The following is a 5,641-nucleotide window of genomic DNA, read 5'->3' as shown; positions in this document are numbered from 1 at the left end:
AGTCATCTAAATAGAGTTATGTCAGTGGGGACGAGTTCAAGTAAGTGGTCCAATTTACAGAGACAATGTCAGTCACAGTGTCAAGATTAAAATGCTAGTTTAATATCCTTGCAGCATCACTGGTCAGGTACAAAGCTAGTTAAGAACACTATAAACTTACAAAGTAGGCAACTGGGAACTTGGGAATGACAGGTTTAATGTGGCAGATAAATCAGACCTGTAGAGTGGTCAGTGTGTTCATTCGTATGTGGCAGTATCTCACATATAAAAAAGCATTGTTATATAGCTGTACTTAAGGAATACAAACCAAAATGCTCATGTAGAAGTTTTCATGTAATACTGTTTAAACTTTATGCCTTACTACAGTCATTTCTTATTTCAAATATACATTTACTAGAGCTGGTTGAAAAACACGATTTTGTGTTCCAATGGACAGCTGAATGCTTCAAATTGTTATGACTAGGAATAGATGAACTAAAATGTCTTTCAGAGACAATGCAAATCTCAAAGATACCTGAGATACTGCAAATCTCAGAGTTGCTCTCTTTAGCATCCTCCAAATTAGTATGAGAATAGGCAAAAACGTCTTATAAATCTGAAAGTGGGTAGTGCTGCATTAATGTTAACTACAAAGAATGGGTGATACATCTTGTTTTGCCCATCCATGTGATGTACATCAAAATGGTGGTAAACTTAGAAAATAAGAAATACAGCAACAATGTAAAAGGGCTACCCCACTTAGTGAAGGAATACAGATATGAAGGAGACACGATGGCTTGTGTGAAATGCTTAATGAATCTTGGCATCATAAAAATTAAGTATAAAAGCCCAAATGAGTTATTTTGACTTTTTAATTGAAACAAATGGGGAGATGAACATGCTTCCATTCTAATGAAGCTTTAATGAAACAAAGTGGCTTTACTACTTATCTTTTTCAATTCTATTGTAAATCTAATAGAAATACTGTTATTTGTAGGAACTTCTATTTCTTCCTCCTGACTCAAAGTGGTTTGACTTAATTGTGTGCTAAGTGTGTATAGGAGAAGCGCTTCTCCTTTTTTCCTCACTAGGTGCAGCAAGGTAACTCACTGGCTCTTGCCTTGCAGTCAGACAACGTGACCGCAAAATGCTTGCATAATTAACTGATACTGTCAGCTTTGCTGTCTGGATTAGATGACACAGCTCTGCTTAAACAAAAGGTCTTCAGCCCCCTCCAGTCTGAACCATGGAAAGAAAGATTAAAGGCATTCCTGTGTTCTTCTCAGAGAGGGTAAGATAAATATATTTTATTGGGGTTTTTTTCCACTTTGATTTTTTTTCTCTTGTTTGGGCTCCCCATCAGCTTGGCAAGATTAAGAGGAAAGGTTTTCCCTCAAAATGTAGACAGCAATGAAAAACTTTTTTTCAGCTGAGTGAAGATTTGACTTAAACAAGTAAGAATGTAAGGAATTTGTCTGTATGCATGGGTTGTATAAGCAGTGTGAAGAAATGGAAGATTTAAGAAAAGAGCAAAGATGAGAACTACTGTTCCTTTCTGGTACTTGTTATTATCTCAGTGTAGTAAATAAAACAGGAATCTATTCATGTGAACAGAAACTTGAAGATGACACACATTGGAGGCGAAGAGCAACTAGTAACTTTTTTTTATTCAAGTTAACTTTAAATTGATAAAAATAGTCATGCAAAGATGAAAAACAATTTTTGGGAAAGAGAACATTTTGTATGTCCCATAACAGCTCTTTCTCCCAGAATAGCTCTTAGCTAGCAAACAGCAAACTCCTGGAAGATTACGTTCTTATAGAAGCAGTATAGTTTTAACATTTCTCATGCCTGTGGTGTCATGTTTAGCTCTGGAAATAACAGAGCAGAAGTGAGAAGGAGCTGTAACAATGCACAGAGAAGTGTGCATGTATAGGTGTGGCTGTTCAGGCAAGATGAAGAAGATTATCTATACCAGAATAAAACAACCTTGGGAAGAAAAATGACCTAAACCCATTTAATTAATCAAACTGAAAAAAGGCAATATCAGAGCACAGTCCTTCTGCATCTGACTGACTAGACAAGTACAAGGACATCACGTGAGAAAGGACAGCACGCAAAAACTCCCCTCAGTAAAAATTCACTGCACCCATTGCTAACATAACAGAAATAGGAAGTGGCTTTCTTCATCTTTCCCTTAACTCAAACTACTCTTAGGGTGGCCTTTCTGACTTAGTTCAGCACACCACAGACTGACCTACTTCAGAACAAGTGGGTCATGATACAACTTTAAACCAGGAAGCCTAAAACCCACTCTTCTCTGCAATCAAGAATGTGTGTGAGTCACAAACACTTTCTTCTTGTTATTCTTCTTAGGATGGTACTTTGGCTCAAGAAAAGAGAGATTTTTAGGCCTACATTGGCAGGAAGAACTCAGAGTTCTCAAAAAGAAGCTCTTCATTGAAAACACATTAATTTTGCTTCAAACTGTCCAGCAGAGTTATCTTCAGCACTCTAGATACGTGTATATTGCAGCTTTTCAAAAGCATTTGATTATTGACTGATAGAGAGGTTTAGAGTGTCTTAACTCTCTGATGCCCCTGCAAACTGCTGACATAAGCAAAAAAAGCACAGGGAGCATTGATGTCTAAGTTATCTTTCCAAGCTGATAGCGTCAATACATTTGATCTCTGTACATAAAAGCTGATCATCTCATCCAGAGATAAAAAACTGCTGGAGATCCTGGCTGTATCTCAGCATTTAATTTTTCTTTCCACGATAGATGTTTTTGAACTCTTTATGGTGTGTATGCAGATTCTTTGAACCTGGCCTTTCATCCCTTAGAGGCTGTGTGCAATCTTTGGACACTAAAAAATATCACGGCAACAATTTTGCCCCAGCAGTCTGAAAATTTTCCTTCTAAAAATGCACATTTGTTGTCCATTCCCCTAACTTAAAAGAGTTGCATTTCTGCTTAATAGTGGTATGGACTTCAGCTCAATCTGCTGCATCGTCAGAGTCCCTGCTTGTCTAGTCCTCAAGTAAATAGCTGTGTTTAAGTCCTTCTTTTCACTCCTTCACTGCAGTTTTTGCCTTTGCTGCCTGAAGTCTCCTCATGTAACTCTATCTGTGCTACAGCTCTGGTTGTGTTTTGCAGAAAGACTTATTGTTAGCTACTATATATTTATTTTGCAGACAGGCATGTCCTGGGTGACACTCTGGGAAAAACTTCATCTCAGCATAGTGTTAGAAATTTGTCTCCCGCTCCAGTGATCAGCAATGTTTTCCAGTTACTCTATGTCCAGTGCAAGCAATGCCATTATGCCAGCGCCTCTCTGGGACAGGCTGGGTAGCAAGCCCAGAGGTAAGAGGGGCTGATTTCTGCCATGACTCCACTGCTCCTGAATCTAATGCAGGGAAAAGAGGCTAGTCAAGGCCTGATTTGACTTATTACCTGCCAGTGTAGTTATTGCCTCTTAATCTGTGAGGGGTGCATGTTCAGATGGAGATTTATAACAACAAAGTGAGGAGGGAATGTATGAACCACCGGGTACTGATGTCATGGAGCTCTGCAGCCTCTCCACTTCCCTCTCCTCTGTTTAGACTGGGTTGCATTTGCCCTTTCTGTATCTCATGAAAAGAAAACACACACACACATACACACAAAACCCCGCTTTTTGCATATTATATGCAAAATGTGGAAAAAATGATTGTTCTAGAGAACTGCAGTAGTTGATTCAATTAATTCAGCCCTGAAGTACAGAACTGGAGAATGCTTGCTATCTGTTATGGTAGCACTGCAGATACTTACTTATGCTGTAAAGATCTATAAAGCCATTAAATTTGCCTAAAAAAATAAAATTTAACACTTGTAGTTGGTTAGAAGTAATATTGAGGGCACCAGAAGGGTTGCACAAATGTGTGCTGATGAAGAACAAAGATGTTAACAGAGGAAGCAATGTCCTTGCCATGTTCATTGGTAACATCACTTAAGTTAAAAGAACAGAAAAATAATTATATTCACGAATTATAATCTGGGTGGATACATATTATGCTAAACCAGTACAAAAAGCTGTTAAACTAGAGACCACCAAAATTCAGGATTGTTCAAAAAGTTATTTTTGAATAGGGTTGGTCCAAGTAAGTCAATTCAGTTGGAAATCTGTTTGGATTATTTGTTTTCAATAGGAATACTTATCTACCTCAAGACTTCCCACATACAAATAAGACAAAAGATTAAAGTGAACAAATAGGAATGAAAAAAATAGAGACCACTTTGTCCCTCAGTCATGTCCCAGACTAAATCTGGAATTAGTCATTGTATTTTATTTCCTGGCTTTCAAAAAACCAAAGGTCTGTCTTCAAAGTGAAGCTGTAGGGAGCCATGTGGGTGTTTTTTGAAAAGTCACGTAGCATTACACACTGACTGAGACTGTCTTCTGTTGAACACGGATAAACGATGTGGGCTTTGAGGAGTTTTACTGAATGAAAATCTGTTCACTGCTTCCCCCTGTTGATGCTCTTCAGTAATTTCTGCATAAAGCCAGACTCAGGTTTTTAGTTCTATTAATACGATATCTTTTAATCACTTCACCTTGGTTATCTCTTTTCAAATCTATTTTTTCTTCTGTCATTGATGAAACACTCCTCAGCACTTGTCAGCCTGCACCTAGAGTACTGTATTCATTTTTGGTCCCCACTGTACAAAAAAGATGCAGACAGGGTGGGGGGTAGGAGGGGATGGGGGTGGGGGGGGCAGAGAAGGGCCACTAGGATGATCAGAGGGCTGTGAAACCTGCCATGTGAAGTAAGGCTGAGAGAACTGAGTTTGTTCAGCATTGAAAGGAGGAGGCTGAGACCTTATTACCATGTACCAGCGCATAAAGGCTGCCTACCAAGAGGATGAAGACTCCCTTTTTATGAGGAGTCACATGGAAAAGACAATGGATAATGGGTAATGCTCTTGGGGAGATCTCAATTGGATTCTAGAAGAAAATTTTTCACCATGAGAACAGTTAATCATTGGAATACTCTCCCCAGGAAAGTGGTGGATTCCTCTACACTGGACGCTTTTAAGGCTCAGATTGACAGGGTACAGGACCATCTCATGTAAACTATATATCACCTAAAAAAGTTTGGACCAGATGATCGCAGAGATCCCTTCCAACCCAGCATTCTATAATTCTACGAACTGTATTTTGATGCTCTTGTATCTGTCCTGAGTTCCTCTTTAAAAAAATCAAAACCATTAGGATTTTACACTTCTTTTTCTTAAATATTTGCCTGTGTTATTTAGTCATTAAGTGACTATTTGTTGTGCTGCTACTTATGGGTCTGTGGGGCCCCAAATTCCATCATTTTTTTGTGCACTCCAGCCTTTAGAGATCTGACACTTTCCTTCCACGTCATAAATTAGATGCAGCACTGTATGAATTATATAGTTTGAGCAGTGCAGCTGCACAGTTGGGGCAGGAGGAGGACACGGATGCGCAACCGAGGCATCCGCCTCGGTTGCGCATCCGTGTCCTGCTCCTGCCCCAGCTCCAAGGTTGGTTGCACACATGTGGATGCCAAAAGGCTGGTTGTGGGGCTCGAAGAGACATGGAAGACCCCTTGCTCTGATGACCTTCTCGTCCAGGGGAAGCGCATGCGTGTAGCTGAT

The sequence above is a fragment of the Phaenicophaeus curvirostris genome, chromosome 10, assembly GCF_032191515.1.
Source record: "Phaenicophaeus curvirostris isolate KB17595 chromosome 10, BPBGC_Pcur_1.0, whole genome shotgun sequence".
NCBI classification, from domain to species: Eukaryota; Metazoa; Chordata; class Aves; order Cuculiformes; family Cuculidae; genus Phaenicophaeus; species Phaenicophaeus curvirostris.
The sequence above is the reverse complement of the archived record's forward strand: the minus strand, read 5'-3'. Positions refer to the sequence as shown.